Source organism: Ovis aries, chromosome 24 (assembly GCF_016772045.2).
Source record: "Ovis aries strain OAR_USU_Benz2616 breed Rambouillet chromosome 24, ARS-UI_Ramb_v3.0, whole genome shotgun sequence".
NCBI lineage: Eukaryota > Metazoa > Chordata > Mammalia > Artiodactyla > Bovidae > Ovis > Ovis aries.
Window position 1 is genome coordinate 19,511,519 of NC_056077.1, and position 17,936 is coordinate 19,529,454.

Consider the following 17,936-nt stretch of genomic DNA (forward strand, 5'->3'; position numbering starts at 1 on the left):
AAAAATATTAATTGAAGATGCCCTAATTGTTATCATCAGGAGATGGTTAGATAAACTCTGAAATACTCTTCAAATACTAAAATATATGAATTAAATGGGGTCTGTGAATATTGATACTAAAGCATCCACAATAAATTGGACTATTGGAACTGTATTAGTATGTTTTCATATTTTACTTAAAAAAAGAAAAATGAGAAACACGTGTTTCCTATCCATTTATCTGTTTATGTGTGGGTATATAAGTGTGTGTCTACATTTATTTACCAGAGAGCCAATGAGTCACTTGAGGAAGGAGTCAGTGCAGGTATCTAGGTATCTAGACAGTCTGAGCCAATCCAGCTATGCTGGACATTCACAACTGTAGTCTGTTCTGATTTGTTTAAGCTCTTGCTGTACTGGCTATAAATCTACATAATATATCATTCTTGTAACAGGAATAGGGAGATAGGAGTGGTACTTTTTCTTAAATTTCATTCAGTTGATTGAATTGTCTTGCTGATGAATAACAAGGTAAAGTAATTTAAAATTGATAAAATTAAATCTGATTTGTATATAAGTGATCTGTAAAGGTTATAGAATGAAAGGCCCATGAATTCAAACTTAGTGATATAAAGATATATTGCCCAAGTGAGTGGATTTGATTCATACAACTTCCAAAGTCCAATTTCTCAATATAAAATGAAGAAAATAAGCCTAAGAGGTTTTTGTGACTTGCCCAAAGTCATAGAAAGTTAGCAGAGCTCCAGGGAGAAACCAAGTCTTCTGATACCTACTTCCAGGCTTATTCTAATTCATTATGGTTCTGTGTGTGTGTGTGTGTGTGTGTGTGTGTGTGTGTGTGTGTGAGTGTGTATGAGTGGGTGTTCTAAAACTCCATGCTTCTCTTGCAGTTCATGTAGCTTTAAAAGTACAAGATAGCACTGACTATAATTTAGCTTCAGAAGGTTGTGAAAGTCACTCAGTTGTGTCCATCTCTTTGTGACCTCATGGACTATACATATAGTCCATGGAATTCTCCAGGCCAGAATACTGGAGTGGGTAGCTGTTCCCTTCTCCAGAGGATCTTCCCAAGCCAGAGATTGAACCCAGGTCTCCCACATTGTGGGTGGATTCTTTACCAGCTGAGGCACAAGGAAAGCAAAATACTGGAGTGGGTAGCCTTTCCCTTCTCTAGGGGATCCTCCCAACCCAGGAATCGAACTGGGATCACCTGCATTGCAGGTGGATTCTTTACCAACTGAACTATCAGGGAAGCCCCATATAATTTAGTGGTATTAGATAAATAAGAAATATAGAATCTTCTATCATGTAGGCTAACATAGCTTAACATAGCTTTCAAATATAGAATATGAATTTAACTTGTAAACATAAGATAGACTATGTTAATGAGAATATTCTTGAAAAACATATGGTAGCTCCTTTAATTATACAATGTTAATGTTATTTTCACCCTTTGGATCTTTAGCTAAACTGAAATTGAATGAGCTTTGTAACAGTAATGGATTCAGAAAGAAATTGGACAAGGGCATATAAAAGGCTAGATTGATCTGTTAATAGAAAGATAGGGCATCTTAAATGAATGACAGAGAAGGCTCAGAAGTTCTAAATAAAAACTTGTACAATTACTAATATTACAGGTTACTCTATACCTAGTAGCTAGGATAATGGTTACCACAGAGATAAAGATTTCCTTGGCAATATGGTGTAGTCCCTCCAGTTGATAGAACATAAAATGTTTAAGCTCTTAAGATGATGTGGTATGTCAGTTGTAAAGGTCCCAGTCTTCCACCCCTCTGTGGACTCCCATTTTTTGCAGGGTGCTTTGCAGTTAGCCTGGTCCTCCTCGCTCTTCCTCCTTCCTGAATCTGACTGACTTTGTGACTTGTTTTGGCCAATAGAATGTGATGGAAATGATGGTGCACCAGTTCTGAGGCTAGGTCTTTTGAAGCCCATATACATATGCACTCTCTGTTAGCATTCTTCATTCACTGTGAGAACAAACCCAGAGTAGCCTCCCAGATGATAAAGAATCACAAGGAGCAGAGACAGGTCATCTAAGCTGTTCAGTTCAGTTCAGTTGCTTAGTTGTGTCCGATTCTTTACCCCATGGACTGCAGCATGCCAGGCCTCCCTGTCCATCACCAACTCCTGGAGTTTACTCAAACTTATGTCCATTGAGCTGGTGATGCCATCCAGTCATCTCATCCTCTGTCATCTCCTTCTCTTCTCGCCTTCAATCTTTCCCAGCATCAGGGTCTTTTCAAATGAGTCAGCTCTTTGCATCAGGTGGCCAAAGTATTGGAGTTTCAGCTTTAACATCAGTCCTTCCAAAGAATATTCAGGACTGATTTCCTTTAGGATGGACTGGTTGGATCTCCTTGCAGTCTAAGGGACTCTCAAGAGTCTTCTCCAACACCACAGTTCAAAAGCATCAATTCTTCTGTGCTCAGCTTTCTTTATAGTCCAACTCTCACATCCATATATGACTACTGTAAAAACCGTAGCCTTGACATCTAAGCTGAATCCATGCTAAAGCAACCAGTTCCCAGGTGACCTGCCAGTTGACTGCTTGTGAATGAGTGAGCCACGCCAAGGTCATCTGAGCACAGAAGAATTGACCAGTTAACTGGAGACTTATGAGTTAAATCAATGCTTATTCTTTTAAGCCACTCAAGTTTGGATGGTTTGTTAAGGAGCATGATTGTGGCAATAGTTGTGTATGACTACAATTTAGAATTCTTATTTCAAAATGAGCCCAGTTTTACATTATGGAAGTGCAGGTATTTTCTGAGGGACAATGTGCTGAGCAACTGTAAAACTGTGGAGTCTCAAAAGAAGCAACACACACATTTGTACAAATGCAGACAAAGACAGGCTTTAAGGGTTATGCTTTCTGATGGGAGATACCAAATGTCTATGTATGTGACAAATAAAACCTAAGCATAACTAAGTAAATTTAAATACACAGATGTATGTTCTTTTCTGTCCTGTATCCTTTTCTCTGACTTCCCAGGTGGCATAGTGGTAAAGAATCTGTCTTCCAGTTCAGGAGACACACGAGACATGGGTTCAATTTTTTGGTTAGGAAGATCCCTTGGAGTAGGAAATGGCAATCCACTCCATTATTCTTGCCTGAAAAATTCCATGGACAGAGGAGCCTGGTGGGCTACAGCCCATGGGGATGCAAAGAGTTGGACATGACCAACTATGAGCACAAATGATCTTTTCTTTTGGTAGCAATACCACGATGGGCTTCAGGAAAATCTCCCATTATATACAATCTTACTGAGACTTCCAGTCAAGCTGCTTGCATCACCCTTTGGACAAGGGGTGGGCACAAGACTGAAGCTATCAAACAAGCTCTCTATAGAATTTGGGTCTTGATTAGGGTAACACAGGTTGAAGCTCCACTTATTTCCTGAAGGGTTGTCTATTCAAGTAACCCTTAATTCTGTTAAATCTCCTTTCACTAAATTTCTAATCTACCCCTTCCTCTTTTGGTTCTCAGGAGGGTTTTATAAACCCATTCCTTTATCATTCACATTTCACACAGAACACTGGGAAAGAATAGATGGTCCTCAGAAACCCTAATAAGTCACTGTAGGAAGGAGGGAAGGGCATTTTTGCCCTTTGTGTATAGGTCCTATGCTGGACAATGATGGATAACCTTCAAGATAGGAATAAGAAAAGGAAATAAAGGCTCCTTAAGTGAATTTCCCCCAAGCTGATTAGCTACTAAGTAGTAAGCTGTTATGGAATGAATTTGTCCCCCACAATATTTTTAATATTTTATTGAAGGATGATATGACAGGGCTATCTATTGTCACCCTGCTTATTTAACCTATATACTGAGCACATCATGAGAAATGCTGAGCTGGAATCAAGATATGCAGGAGAAATATCAACAACCTCAGATATGTGGATGATACCCCTTTAATGGCAGAAAGTGAAGAAGGACTAAAGAGCCTCTTGATGAGGATGAAGGGGGAGAGTGAAAGAGTCAGCTTAGAACTAAATATTTAAAAAACTAAGATCTGACCCCATTACTTCATGACAAATAGAAGGGGAAAAACGTGGAAGTAGTGACTGATTTCCTCTTCTTGGGCTCTGAAATCACTGTGGATGGTGCCTCTAGCCATGAATTCAGAAGATGATTGCTACTTGGCAGGAAAGCTATGACAAACCTAGACATGGTCTTGAAAAACAGAGACATTACCCTGCTGACAAAGGCCCGTAGTCAAGGCTATGCTCTTCCCAGTGGTCTAGTATGTTTTTCAGAGCTGGACCGTGAAGAAGGCAGAGTGCCAAAGAATTGATGCCTTTGTACTGGGGTTCTGGAGAAGACTCATGAGAGTCCCATGGACAGCAAGGAGATCAAACCAGTCAGTCTTAAGGGAAACCAACCCTGAATACTCATTGGAAGGACTGATGCTGAAGCTGAAGCTCCAGTATTTTGATCACCTGATGCGAACACCCAACTCACTGGAAAAGTCCCTGGTGCTGGGAAAGATTGAGGGCAGAAGGAGAGGAGGGTGTCAGAGGATGAGATGGTTGGATGGCATCACTGATGCAACAGACATGAACTTGGGCAATCTTCGCGAGATGGTGAGGGACAGGGAGGACTGGTGTGCTGCAGTCTGTGGGGCTGCAAAGAGTTGAACACCGCTGGGTAACTGAACAACATAATTCATTTACAATGTTGTGTTAATTTCTGCTGTACAGCAAAGTGATTCAGTTATATATACACACACATACACACACAGACATATATTCTTTTTCATATTCTTTTCCATTGTCATTTATCACAGGATATTGAGTATAGTTTCCTGTGCTATACAGTAGGATCTTATTGTTTATCCATCCTATATACTCTAGTTTGCATCTGCTAATCCCAAACTCCCAATCCTTCCCTTCCCACCCCTTTCCCCCTCGACAACCACAAGTCTGTTCTCTGTGTCTGTGAGTTTGCTTCTGTTCTGTAGATACATTTATTTGTATCATATTTTATATTTCACAAATAGGTAATATTGTATGGTACTTATCTTTCTCTTTTTGACTTACTTTGCTTAGTATGATAATCTCTAGGTCCATCCATGTTCCTGCAAAAGACATTATTTCATTTTTTATGACCATTATATATCTCACATCTTCTTTATCCATTCCTTGGACATTTAGTTCATTTTCATGTCTTGGCTATTGTAAACAGTGCTGCTATGAGTATTGTTTTTTTTGTTTGTTTGTTTTTGGTCATTAAATCATGTATGACTCTTTTGCAACTCCGTGGACTGTGACCCACCAGGCTCCTCTGTTCATGGGTATAGCATACATGTATCTTTTCATTTTTAATTGATAATTTAATTTTTATCTTATATTGGAATATGGTTGATTTTCCCTATTGTGTTAGTTTCAGGTGTACAGCAAAGTGATTCAGTTATACATATACATAAATTGTTTCTTTTTCAGTTTCTTTTCCTATATAGGTCATTATATAATACTGAGTAGAGTTCTCTGTGCTATAGAGTCGGTCTTTGTTGATTATATACAGTGGAAGTGAGAAATAGATTTAAGGGCCTAGATCTGATAGATAGAGTGCCTGATGAACTATGGAATGAGGTTCGTGACATTGTACAGGAGACAGGGATCAAGACCATCCCCATGGAAAAGAAATGCAAATAAGCAAAATGGCTGTCTGGGGTGGCCTTACAAATAGCTGTAAAAAGAAGAGAGGCAAAAAGCAAAGGAGAAAAGGACAGATATACGTATCTGAATGCAGAGTTCCAAAAGAATAGCAAGGAGAGATAAGAAAGCCTTCTTCAGCGATCAATACAAAGAAATAGAGGAAAACAACAGAATGGGAAAGACTAGAGATCTCTTCAAGAAAATTAGAGATACCAAGGGAACATTTCATGCAAAGATGGGCTCGATAAAGGACAGAAATGGTATGGACCTAACAGAAGCAGAAGATATTAAGAAGAGGTGGCAAGAATACATGGAAGAACAGTACAAAAAAGATCTTCAAGACCCAGATAATCATGATGATGTGATCACTAATCTAGAACCAGACATCTTGGAAAGTGAAGTCAAGTGGGCCTTAGAAAGCATCACTATGAACAAAGGTAGTGGAGGTGATGGAATTCCAGTTGAACTGTTTCAAATCCTGAGAGTTGATGCTGTGAAAGTGCTGCACTCAACATGCCAGCAAATTTGGAAAACTCAGCAGTGGCCACAGGACTGGAAAAGGTCAGTTTTCATTCCAATCCCAAAGAAAGGCAATGCCAAAGAATGCTCAAACTACTGCACAATTGCACTCATCTCATGTTAGTAAAGTAATGCTCAAAATTCTCCAAGCCAGGCTTCAGCAATACGTGAACCGTGAACTCCCTGATGTTCAAGCTGGTTTTAGAAAAGGCAGAAGAACTAGAGATCAAATTTCCAACATCCGCTGGATCATGGAAAAAGCAAGAGAGTTCCAAAAAAAAACACATCTATTTCTGCTTTATTGACTATGCCAAAGCCTTTGACTGTGTGGATCACAATAAACTGTGGAAACTTCTGAAAGAGATGGGAATACCAGACCACCTAACCTGCCTCTTGAGAAATCTGTATGCAGGTCAGGAAGCAACAGTTAGAACTGGACATGGAACAACAGACTGGTTCCAAATAGGAAAAGGAGTACGTCAAGGCTGTATATTGTCACCCTGCTTATTTAACTTATATGCCGAGTACATCATGAGAAACGCTAGACTGGAAGAAACACAAGCTGGAATCAAGATTGCTGGGAGAAATATCAATAACCTCAGATATGCAGATGACACCACCCTTATGGCAGAAAGTGAAGAGGAACTGAAGATCATCTTGATGAAAGTGAAAGAGGAGAGCGAAAAAGTTGGCTTAAAGCTCAACATTCAGAAAACGAAGACCATGGCATCTGGTCCCATCACTTCATGGGAAATAGATGGGGAAACGTGGAAACAGTGTCAGACTTTATTTTTCTGGGCTCCAAAATCACTGCAGATGGTGACTGCAGCTATGAAATTAAAAGATGCTTACTCCTTGGAAAAAAAGTTATGACCAACCTAGATAGCGTATTCAAAAGCAGAGACATTACTTTGCCAACCAAGGTCCATCTAGTCAAGGCTATGGTTTTTCCTGTGGTCACGTATGGGTGTGAGAGCTGGACTGTGAAGAAGGCTGAGTGCTGAGGAATTGATGCTTTTGAAGTGTGGTGTTGGAGAAGACTCTTGAGAGTCCCTTGGTCTGCAAGGAGATCCAACCAGTCCATTCTGAAGGAGATCAACCCTGGGATTTCTTTGGAAGGAATGATGCCAAAGCTGAAACTCCAGTACTTTGGCCACCTCATGCGAAGAGTTGACTCATTGGAAAAGACTTTGATGCTGGGAGGGATTGGGGGCAGGAGGAGAAGGAGACGACCGAGGATGAGATGGCTGGGTGGCATCACGGACTTGATGGACATGAGTCTGATTGAACTCCGGGAGATGGTGATGGACAGGGAGGCCTGGCGTGCTGCGATTCATGGGGTCGCAAAGAGTCAGACATGACTGAGCAACTGAACTGAACTGATACAGTAGTATGTGTATGTCAATCCCAAACTCTTAAATTATCCCTCCCCCACCCTTTTCCCCTTTTGTAACCACAAGTTTGTTTTCAAAGTCTGTGAGTCTGTTTCTCTTTTGTAAACAAGTTCATTTGTATCATTTTTTGAGATTCCACATATAAGTGATATCATATGATATTTGTCTTTTTCTGATTTACTTTTACTTAGTATAATAATCTCTAGGTTCACCCATGTTGCTGTAAGTGGCATTATTTCATTCTTTTCATTGGCTGAGTAATATTCCATTGTATATATGTATCATATCTTCTTTATCCATTCCTCTGTTGATGATATTTAGGTTGCTTCCATGTCTGGCTATTGTAAATAGTGCTGCAATGAACACTGAGGTGCATGTATCTTGCTGAATTATGGTTTTCTCTGGATATATGCAAGAGTTATTGCTGGATTATATTTTCATCAGGGGTATTGGCCTGTAGCTTTCTTTTTTTGTGATATTTTTGTCTGGTTTTGGCATCAGGGTGATAGTGGCCTCATAGAATGAGTTTGGAAGTGTTTCCTTCTCTGAAATTTTTTGAGAGTTTCAGAAGAATAGGTATTAACTCTTAATGCTTGATATAATCTGCATGTGAAGCTATCTAGTCATAGACGTTTGCCTGTTGGAAGTTTTAAATCACCATTTCAATTTTAGTACTTATCAGTCTGGTCATATTTTCTATGTCTTCTTGGTTCACTCTTGGAAGGTCTTACCTTTATAATACTTTCTCCATTTCTTCTAGACTCTCCATTATATTGGCAAATATTTGCTTGTAGTAGTCTTATGATTCTTTGTATTTCTGTGGTGTTCATTGTAACTTCTTCTTTTCCACTTTTCCTTTTATTAATTTGAGTCCTCTTCCTTTTTTTCCCCATGATGAATCTGAATAAGCACATATCAATTTTGTTCATCTTTTCAAAGAACTGCTTTTAGTTCCATTATTCTTTTATACCATTTTCTTCATCTCTATTTCATTTATTTCCACTCTGATCTTCATAATTTCTTTCCTTCTGCTAACTTTGAGTTTTGTTTGGTCTTTCTCTAGTTGCTTTAGGGTAGGGTTAGGTTGTTTATTTGAGATTTTTCTTGTTTCCTGAAACATAGTTATAGAACTGTAAACTTCCCTCTTATAACTGCTTTTCCAGTGTCCCATAGCTTTTGGTTTGTCAGTTTTTGTTTGTTTTGTTTTCATTTTCCTCTAGATACTTTTTGATTTCCATTTTGTTTTCTTCACTGATCTATTGTCTGCTTAGTAGCACATTGTTTAGCCTCCATGTGTTTGTGCTTTTTATATTTTTTTCTTGTAGTTAATTTCTAATCTCATAGTGTTGTGGCTGGAAAAGATGCTTGAAGTGATTTCAATTTTCTTAAGTTTACCAAGGTTTGCCTTGTGACCCAGCTTGTGATCTATCCTGGAGAGTGTTCCATATACTTGAGAAGAATGTGTATTTGGCTGAATTCAGATTAAATGCTCTATAAATAGCAATTACATCCATCTGGTTTAATGTGTCATTTAAGGCCTGTGCTTTCTTACTGCTCTTCTGTCTGGATGATCTGTCCACCTATGTCAGGGCGTGCTAAAGTTCCTCACTATTGTTGTGTTACCGCCAATTTCCCCTTTTGAGTCTGTTAACATTTGCCTTATATATCAAGGTGCTCCTATGCTGGGTGCATATACATTTACAGTTGTTATATCTTATTCTTGGATCAATCCCTTGATCTTCATGGAGAGTCCCTTATCTCTTGTGTGTGCATGAGTCACTTCAGTCATGCCTGACTCTTTGTTCCTCTGTCCACGGGATTCTCCAGGCAAGAACACTGGAGTGGATTGCCATGCTCTTCTCCAAGGAATCTTCCTGACCCAGGGACTGAACCTGCATCTCTTATGTCTCCTACATTGGCACGCAGGTTCTTTACCACTAGTGCTACCTGAGAAACTCTTATCTCTTGTAACAGTCTTTATTTTAAAGTCTGTTTTGCCTGATAAGAATATTGCTACTCCAGCTTTCTTTTGATTTTTATTTGCATGGAATATCTTTTTCCATATACTCACTTTCAGCCTGTATGTGTCCTTAGGTCTGAGGTGGTTCTCCTATAGACAATATGTACATGGATTTTGTTTTGGTATCCATTCAGCCAATTTATATCTCTTAGTTGAAGCATTTAATCCATTTACATCAAGTTGGTGGACTAGAAGTATTTGGATCTCATCTCCTCCACAAAAACATCAAAAATACATCTACAAACTGAACAATTCCCACAGAACCCCTCTAGAACACTGGTAGATACCAGGGTTCATTGCCAGCATTTCCAAAGATGAGATGGGGCCAAGGGCAGTGCCAACCGAGGTGCACTTTGTAAGCCTGCAAAATGTGTGACAGATAACACAACTGTCACTGGTTAACAGCTCTGGCAGAGGAATACTCAACAACTCCTCTTCCAGTGGGAGCACTGCAATTCCACTTACCTCATACTGCAGCTCAGAAACGCAGCTCAGAAATGCATCTGAAGGCTTCTACTCCAAAAACTAGGGAACATGCCTGGCCCATGACAGGGTCGTGACAGCCACATAGCAAAGAGGAGCCCCTGCTCAATGTCTAGTGCAGGCTCTGGTCACCAAAACACCAGTCACACCTCCTATCAAGGGGTAATGGCCAGCAAATGCTGAGGAAAGAGGCAGGAGGCAGACACACTAAAAATAACTTTCACACCAAAAAATAAATCCATACAAATGACACAGGGATGCTCCCTAGAAAAAAGCCCCTCCAAGACCACAGTATATAATTGTTTCTCCTAAACTCATGGAACAAGAGACATAACTAAAAGAAGCAGAGGAGCCACTCCCGATGAAAAGATCAGGAGGATTTTCCTGAAAAAACAAATGATGTAATAGATCTGTTCAGGTTAATAGACATGAGTTCAAAATAAGAGATAATGAAAATACTGAAGGAATTAGAAATGCTGATCACTATAAAAAGAAACTAGAAAGTGTAAAAGGAAAAATTAGGGAACTTGTTCACCAAGGTTAAAGCTAAGCTAAAGCAATGATAGCAGAATGAATAATGCAGAAGAGTGAATAAATGATATGAAAGATAGAATAATGGAAATCACCCAGTCAGAACAACAGACTGAAAAACCAAATGAAAAAAATGAAAGCAGAATAAGAGACCTATGGGAGAATGTAAAGTGTGCCAATCTACACACAATAGGGATCCAAGAAGGAAAAGAAAGTAAAAAGGAAATTGAAAAGTTATTTGAAGAAATGATGGCTGATAACTTCTCAAATTCAACAGATATCCAGGAACAGGAAGCACAGAAGGTTAATATACTTGAATAACAGAGTAACTGGAAATCAAAAACATACAATAGATTGACAAAAACCAAAAGAAAAAGAACATAAGCATAATATAATACAAAAGAAAATTATCAAACCACAAAAGGGAAAACAGAAAAGAAATGGGATAAAGAAGAAATACAAAATCAACAGGAAAACAACATTTAAAATGGAAATTAATACATATCTATCAATACCTTAAAAGCCAACAGACTAAATGCTCCAATCAAAAGACCCAGAGTAGCAGATTGGATTAAAAAAACAAGGCTACAATATGCTGCCCAGAAAAGACCCACTTTAGGCCAAGGACACAAATAGATTGAAAGTAAGGGGATGGAAAAAATATTTCATACAAATGAAAATGACAAGAATTAAAGTTGAAGCTCCCCTGCGCTCCTCCAAAAAAGCCTAGGTACATCAGAATGTGATTGTATTTGGAACTAGGGTCTTTACAGAGATGATTAATTGAAAATGAGGTCTTTAGGGTAGGCCCTAATACAATATGATTTGTGTCCTTATGAGAAGAAGGAATTTGGGCATAGACATATACAGAGGGAAGACAAGGTGAAGACATGGGAAAGATGACCTTTTATAAGTCAAGGACAGAGGCCTGGGACAAATCTTTTCCTCATTGCCCTCAGAAGAAACCAATTCTGCCCTCACTTTGATCTCAGATTTCTATCTTCCAGAACTCTAAGAAAAAATATTCTGATATTTAAGCCACCTGGTTTGAGATACTATTTATAGCAGCCTTTGTTGTTGTTGTTAAGTTGTATCTGACTCTTTGTGACTCCATGGACTGCAGCACACCAGACCTCCCTGTCTCTCCCTATCTCCTGGAGTTTGCTCAAACTTATATTCTTTGAGTTGGTAATACTAACCAACCATCTTATCCTCTGCCACCCTCTTCTCCTTTTGCCTTCAATCTTTCCCAGCATCAGGGTCTTTTCCAGTGAATTGACTGTTCACATCAGGTGGCAGCCTTAGAGAACCACTATAAACTCTCAGATTGAAATAAAACTCTGTGTGACTATAAGATATATGTTCTTTTTGCTGTGTTGTAAGGTATGTTGTTTTTTAGTTGGTAAGTTGTGTACAACTCTTTTGCAATCCCATGGACTGTAGCCCACAATGCTCCTCTGTTCATGAAATTTCCAAGGCAAGAATATTGGAGTGGGTTGCCATTTTCTTCTCAGGGAATCTTCCCAACCCAGGGATCAAACCTACATCTCCTGCTTGGCAGACATTCTTTATCACTGAGCCACTTGGGTACAGGATGATGAAAACTCCAGATCCCAATTGTTGTCCTTATTTTTGAAAAGAAAAATGCAGAAGACAGAGAAAAAAATTTAAGAAAATGAAGTTTCCTTTATGACTTAAGAATCTATGTTCTTAATTATTACTGTATTTTGGCTTTATTTCAGTACAATGCTCAACATTCACATTTTCCTGTCTTCCCAGTCTAACTATCAGCTTTGAGAAATGGTTTTAATGCTATTTGATAATCTGCTTTAAGACTGCTATAACACACCTCCCCTATGTCATAATCCTGCTATCTTGAAACAAAATGGCAGCTAATGTAGGTTTCCCAGTGATCACTGTTTCTGAAGTTTTTATAGAACTTAAACTTTGGGTGAGGAATCACGTTATATGATTTATGTTGATTGAGCTTTTCAATTCTTAAAACCACAATTAATTAGGAAAGGGAAAAGGCATTAGATAAAAGGAAATTTGTCCAGCTAACAAAGTCAGTTAATCCAAGTATGAAATTTAAATTCATAGCCCCTGCTTAGAGTATCTAATATTCACATTTTGAAGAATTTGTTTTTTGGAAACCTTTATAAAGCTCTCCACTGTTACAATGTATTGCCATCTGGAGTTTAGCATTTATAAAATGTGCAGTTAAGGGATGCCAAGATATGCCTCATGCAGACCAGATGGTACAATAACAGCTCTGTCTGTTTTTCTGGCAAAAGAAAAAAAAAAAAAAAAAAGGACTTTGAATGTCTTGAAACTTATGTGAATAAATTAAACCCCATCAATACTTCAGGGACATTATAATTTCAATACTCCATTTATCCACCTAAATATTTTCATAAATGCTTTCATTTGAAGAAGAAAAAGCAAAAGGAAGACAATGGTTCTTTTGATTGCTTCATGTTTGTGTTTAACAGTGTTTCAAAGGAAAACACCACCAATGGTCTTCAGTGTGGGAAAGAAAGTTTCTTTGTACTTTGAGTTACCTATGAGTTTAAATGAAAAGCAGGGTTGTTGAAATCTCTTTTTAATAGAAAAAGTCCACATCAAATAGGTTCAACAGTTTTAGTACTGTGATGAAGAGAAAAAATACACGTGTAAGTGACATTTCTGAATAATCCATATGAAAATGTCTCTACTGCAACAGATATATTTATCATAAACCCATTCAACACATATAGTTAGTTGTGTGTTAATGATGCCTGGTTCTGCCCTTGCCTGATTCATCTAAGTTTTCTGGCTAAAAACAGGGCTTTTGTAATCCCCTTTATTTTCATTTACTTTCTATTATTGCTTTTATTTTCAATAGAATTTCTAATCAGATACTCATTAGATGAAGCAATCTTGTTAAAAGTAAATTTTCTGCTTGGATCTTTTCATTTTCCTTACTACATAAAAATTGTGCCTCCCTACCAGACAAGGGAATTTCCTCTGTAATTAGATGTGAATAGCTTTGAAGAGAAAACAATGTGTGCTTTTGAAAGCCAGATCCCTTGCGGTTCAGGGGGCAATCTCATTAATAAAAACATGGGTTGCACAAGCTGTTGAATTTCTTTCCCAAAGAGCAGTGAATGGTTTTTCAGAACAAAGGAGAAGATTGTTTTCCACTTTGCTGGCATGGTGGCACTTTTCTTGCGGTGGACTGGAAGTATTACCTAGCACTAGTCTTTTTCTCTTCTTTTCCTCTCCCTGAGCAAAGGATCATATACAACTCTCTTATGTAGATAGATCAGAGTCCTGAATAAATCCTCCATTCAAAGGCTACTTGACCAGGATTGCCTTCATGGTACATGGGACTCCTGTTCAGACCACTCAGCTATCAGGTGAAGGTGAGGGTGAAGTCGCTTAGTCGTGTCTGACTCTTTGCGACCCCATGGACTGTAGCCTACCAGGCTTCTCTGTCCATGGGATTCTCCAGGCAAGAATACTGGAGTGGGTTACCATTTCCTTCTCCAGGGGATCTTCCCGACCCAGGGATCGAACCCAGGTCTCCCACATTGGAGGCAGACGCTTTAACCTCTGAGCCACCAGGGAAGCAGCTATCAGGTAGCTGCTATTAAACAAGAGAGGTCACAAAATTATAAACACAACAATGAAGAGTTGAAAATGGCATTGCTCTGTGGGGAAAAGGAGACCCACTGGTGAGAGGATCTCTGCAAATACTGTCTATGGAAGCTCATTAACCCTGTTTTCCTACAAGTCTTTGGCAAAAAGAAGTGGTATCTAGGCAGAAGGGCTCTCAGAATTACATTCTTGGGGATCCTGGTAACAGGTTAAGTTTCTGGAGTTTTAGAAAAACAAAGAAGGAAATAGAGCCTACTCCTCCGAACCTAAGCAGCAACCAGTGACACAGAAGTCACTTGCAGGACGTTTCACTAAAGTTATACTAATACTGCAGGAGTAAAGGGAGATGTGGGTAGCAGGGTTTGTTGCAACAGGAAGGTTGATGAGAGCCTTAACTAGCTAGTTAGAAGACCAATACAGGGAATGGTCATCACCACTTAAGTCTAATCTTCAAAATCTCTGTATGTATGGCAGGTCTTCTCTGACTTTCCTAAAGAATAGCAGCATACTGCTGGAACAGACTCAAACACTTATTTCCATAAGAAAAATATAGTCAGAAGTCACAGTTACCATGCAATTATCCAACCGCTCGTAAGGAATTGATGATAGGATCATGAACAATCTCCTCCAACTTTATCCACAAAGAAATAGAGATTCAAATAGATGGAATAACTTGCATTAGACCATATGGACTCTATCTAGCTCCAAGTTCAACTCTTTCTCAACCTCCTCTTTAAGGAATAAGGTAAAGAGGAGTTTCAAGTTCAGAAAGATTTATTTCTGCTTTCCCTCTCCCTTCCCATCCAATCTTCTCTAGGAAGTTTTCTTAGGGAAATGCCAAAGGGTGCTAAGGGAAGCCTATGTATATAGGTGGTGGTAAAGAATATGCTTGCTAATGCACGAAAACCAAGTTATATCCCTGGGTCAGGAAGATGCACTGGAGAAGGAAATGGCAACCCACACCAGTATTCTTGCCTGAGAAATCCCATGGGAAAAGGGCCTGGCAGGCTATAATTCATGGAGCTGCAAAGAGTTGGACATGACTGAGCAACTAAACAACAACAACAAATATATATATGAGTGTGTGTGTGTATCTCAGTTTTTTACCATTTCATAGGAAGAGTTTAAGTCCAAGTCATAAGTACTACTGGAGTTGAGAAACTCTTCTTTCTCCTCTTTGTCTTCCACTTGCAGTCCGTATTCCTCTCCTTTATAATTCTCTGGCTTCCTTTTCCTTTGCTTCTACCCTAATTCTTATTCTTCTCCTCTTCTCATCATCCTTATCATTATTATCACCATTATGATCTTTATCTGTCAGCAGACTCCTTCTATGATTGGCGCTTAGCATTCTATCACTGTAGAATAGAATAGAACACAATACTGTATAGAAGAACAGAGTATTCTATTAATCTGTTTATCTTTGAGAAGCCCTTTCTCAGGTTACATATGATTTTCTATTTTAGAGTACATTAATGAATGCAACTGTGTCTAAATTTTAGTGGCTCAGGCAGAAATGATAAACAATGTTACCTTGTTCTGAAAAGGTCCACAGTCATATTTGGATATTTAACTTTTTCTAGGATAAAAAAAGATTCCTTTAAAAAAAAAACAAATAAATAATGTTGCCTTCCAGGTTTTGCTTCTATAGCTTCCACTATTCTCATAGAAACCAAAAAAAAAAAAAAAAAAAAGAAACAAATATTGACCTTTAAAGCTAACTATTGTAAGGATTTTCAGATGAAAGCTTTTGCTTTTTCAGAGTGGGTTTAATTTATCTTAGAATAAAGACCCCACTCCAATACTCTTGCTTGGAAAATCCCACGGATGGAGGAGCCTGGTAGGCTGCAGTCTATAGGGTCGCTAAGAGTCAGACTGAGTGACTTCACTTTCACTTTTCACTTTCATGCATTGGAGAAGGAAACGGCAACCCACTCCAGTGTTCTTGCTTGGAGAATCCCTGGGGCAGGGGAGCCTGGTGGGCTGCCATCTATGGGGTCACACAGAGTCGAACACGACTGAAGTGATTTAGCAGCAGCAGAATAAAGACTTAAATGAAAATAGATAAGGAATAAACAGTTACAGACTTCAAATATATACCTCCTTCACATCAATACCAACTATTATCCAAGCATATTAGATATTTTGTAACAACATGGGAAATATTTATAATGCATTAAATAGAAGAAAAAATACATGCAAGATGATGACAATGATGGAAAAGTTATATCACAAAAAACATGTAACAGTTAAACAGTTGTATAAGGATAATGGGTTCTAATTTTATTGCAATGTCTTCAGAGAATATGATCTACATGAAACCTACTATTTGATGTTTGTTGAGGCCTGCATGGGTTCTATTAGGTTCTATTTCATATAACAGAAAGTTACAAGCATTCTCAGTGTGCTTTTAAAGAACATGCATTTTCTATTGAATACAGTGTTCTATATAGGCTTGTTAGATAAAGCTTTTTAATTGTATTCAATTTTTTTATACCTTTCCTAATCTTAAGTCTGATGTTAAAATCTCTTGCTATGATAGCAGATTTGTTCTTTCTCTTTAAATTCTGTTAATATTTGTTTTTTCTATTTTGAGGCTATATTATTTGGTACATACAAGTTTAGAACTATCATATTTTCTTGATAAATTTTTCCTTTCATCACTATCTCTTTATCCTTGGTAATTGTTTGGCTTAAACTACCTTTTTGTCTGATACAAATATAGCTATACCAATTTGTTGTTAGTATTTTCTTGATATAACTTTCCCTTTTTTGCTTTCACTTTTTTTTTTTTTTTGCAATTTTATGTTTTAAGTGTGTCTATTACAAATAAGACATGGCTGAATCTTCTAATTGGTGAATTTGGCCTCTTTACACTTACTTTGATTACAGATATATTTGAACCATGTTTTGGTTTTATATTATGTTCATTATTTACACTGATTTTTCTGTTCTTTTCCTTATTTCCACAAGACAAAAGTTTAAGTTAATGATTTGAGATTTTTCTTCTTTTCTGTTGACAACATAAGCATTAAAAACTGCAAAGTTCTCCCAGTTCTGTTTTAATTGTGTCCTGTAAATTTTGAAATGTTTGTTTTCATTTTCATTAAGTTCAAACTATATCTGATAAAGGATTTTTATCTAGGACATATGAAGAACTCTTATAATTCAATAATAATAAGACAACCTAATAAATTTTTTTTAAAATGTAAAATAGCTAATAAGCACTTAAAACATTATCAACATTGTTACTTATTATGAAAAAAAAATTTAAACAACAGTGGTACCATTTCACATCCATTAAGATAACTTTAAATGAAAAGGCAAATAATAAAGGCTGCAAGGATATGAAAAAGCTTAAAGCCTCTGTTTTGCCAAAAGTTTTACTTTCATTTTAGATTCAAAGGATTTGTTAACAAAAGAAACCACTCATTACACACAAATGAACAATCTGAATTTTTGTAGAAGATTATTTGACTTAACTTCAATATACAGTCATTAAAATAAAAGCAAGAAACAATAGAGAGAATTAACAGCACATACATCACCAAATTGCACAGACCAACATCCAGAATTAAACAGCACTGGGAAGTCCCTCGTAAACAGCAATGTGGAGTCCCAGTTAGGAAATGACCTTGGGCAGTGTATCCACTCCACTGGTGAGATTTCAAATT

General features: G+C 37.8%; 1 protein-coding gene across 1 annotated transcript in view; it reads right to left on the minus strand.

Annotated features, from left to right (window-relative positions):
* ZP2 (zona pellucida glycoprotein 2) overlaps window positions 1–17,936 on the minus strand; it is a 32,570-nt gene extending 14,634 nt beyond the window's left edge. The window contains exons 1-2 of the mRNA XM_042240507.2: window positions 17,806–17,936; window positions 5,062–5,099 (exon numbers count right to left, since the gene is read on the minus strand). The gene's annotated coding sequence lies outside the window, so the exon portion shown is untranslated. The remainder of the gene's footprint in view (window positions 1–5,061; window positions 5,100–17,805) is intronic.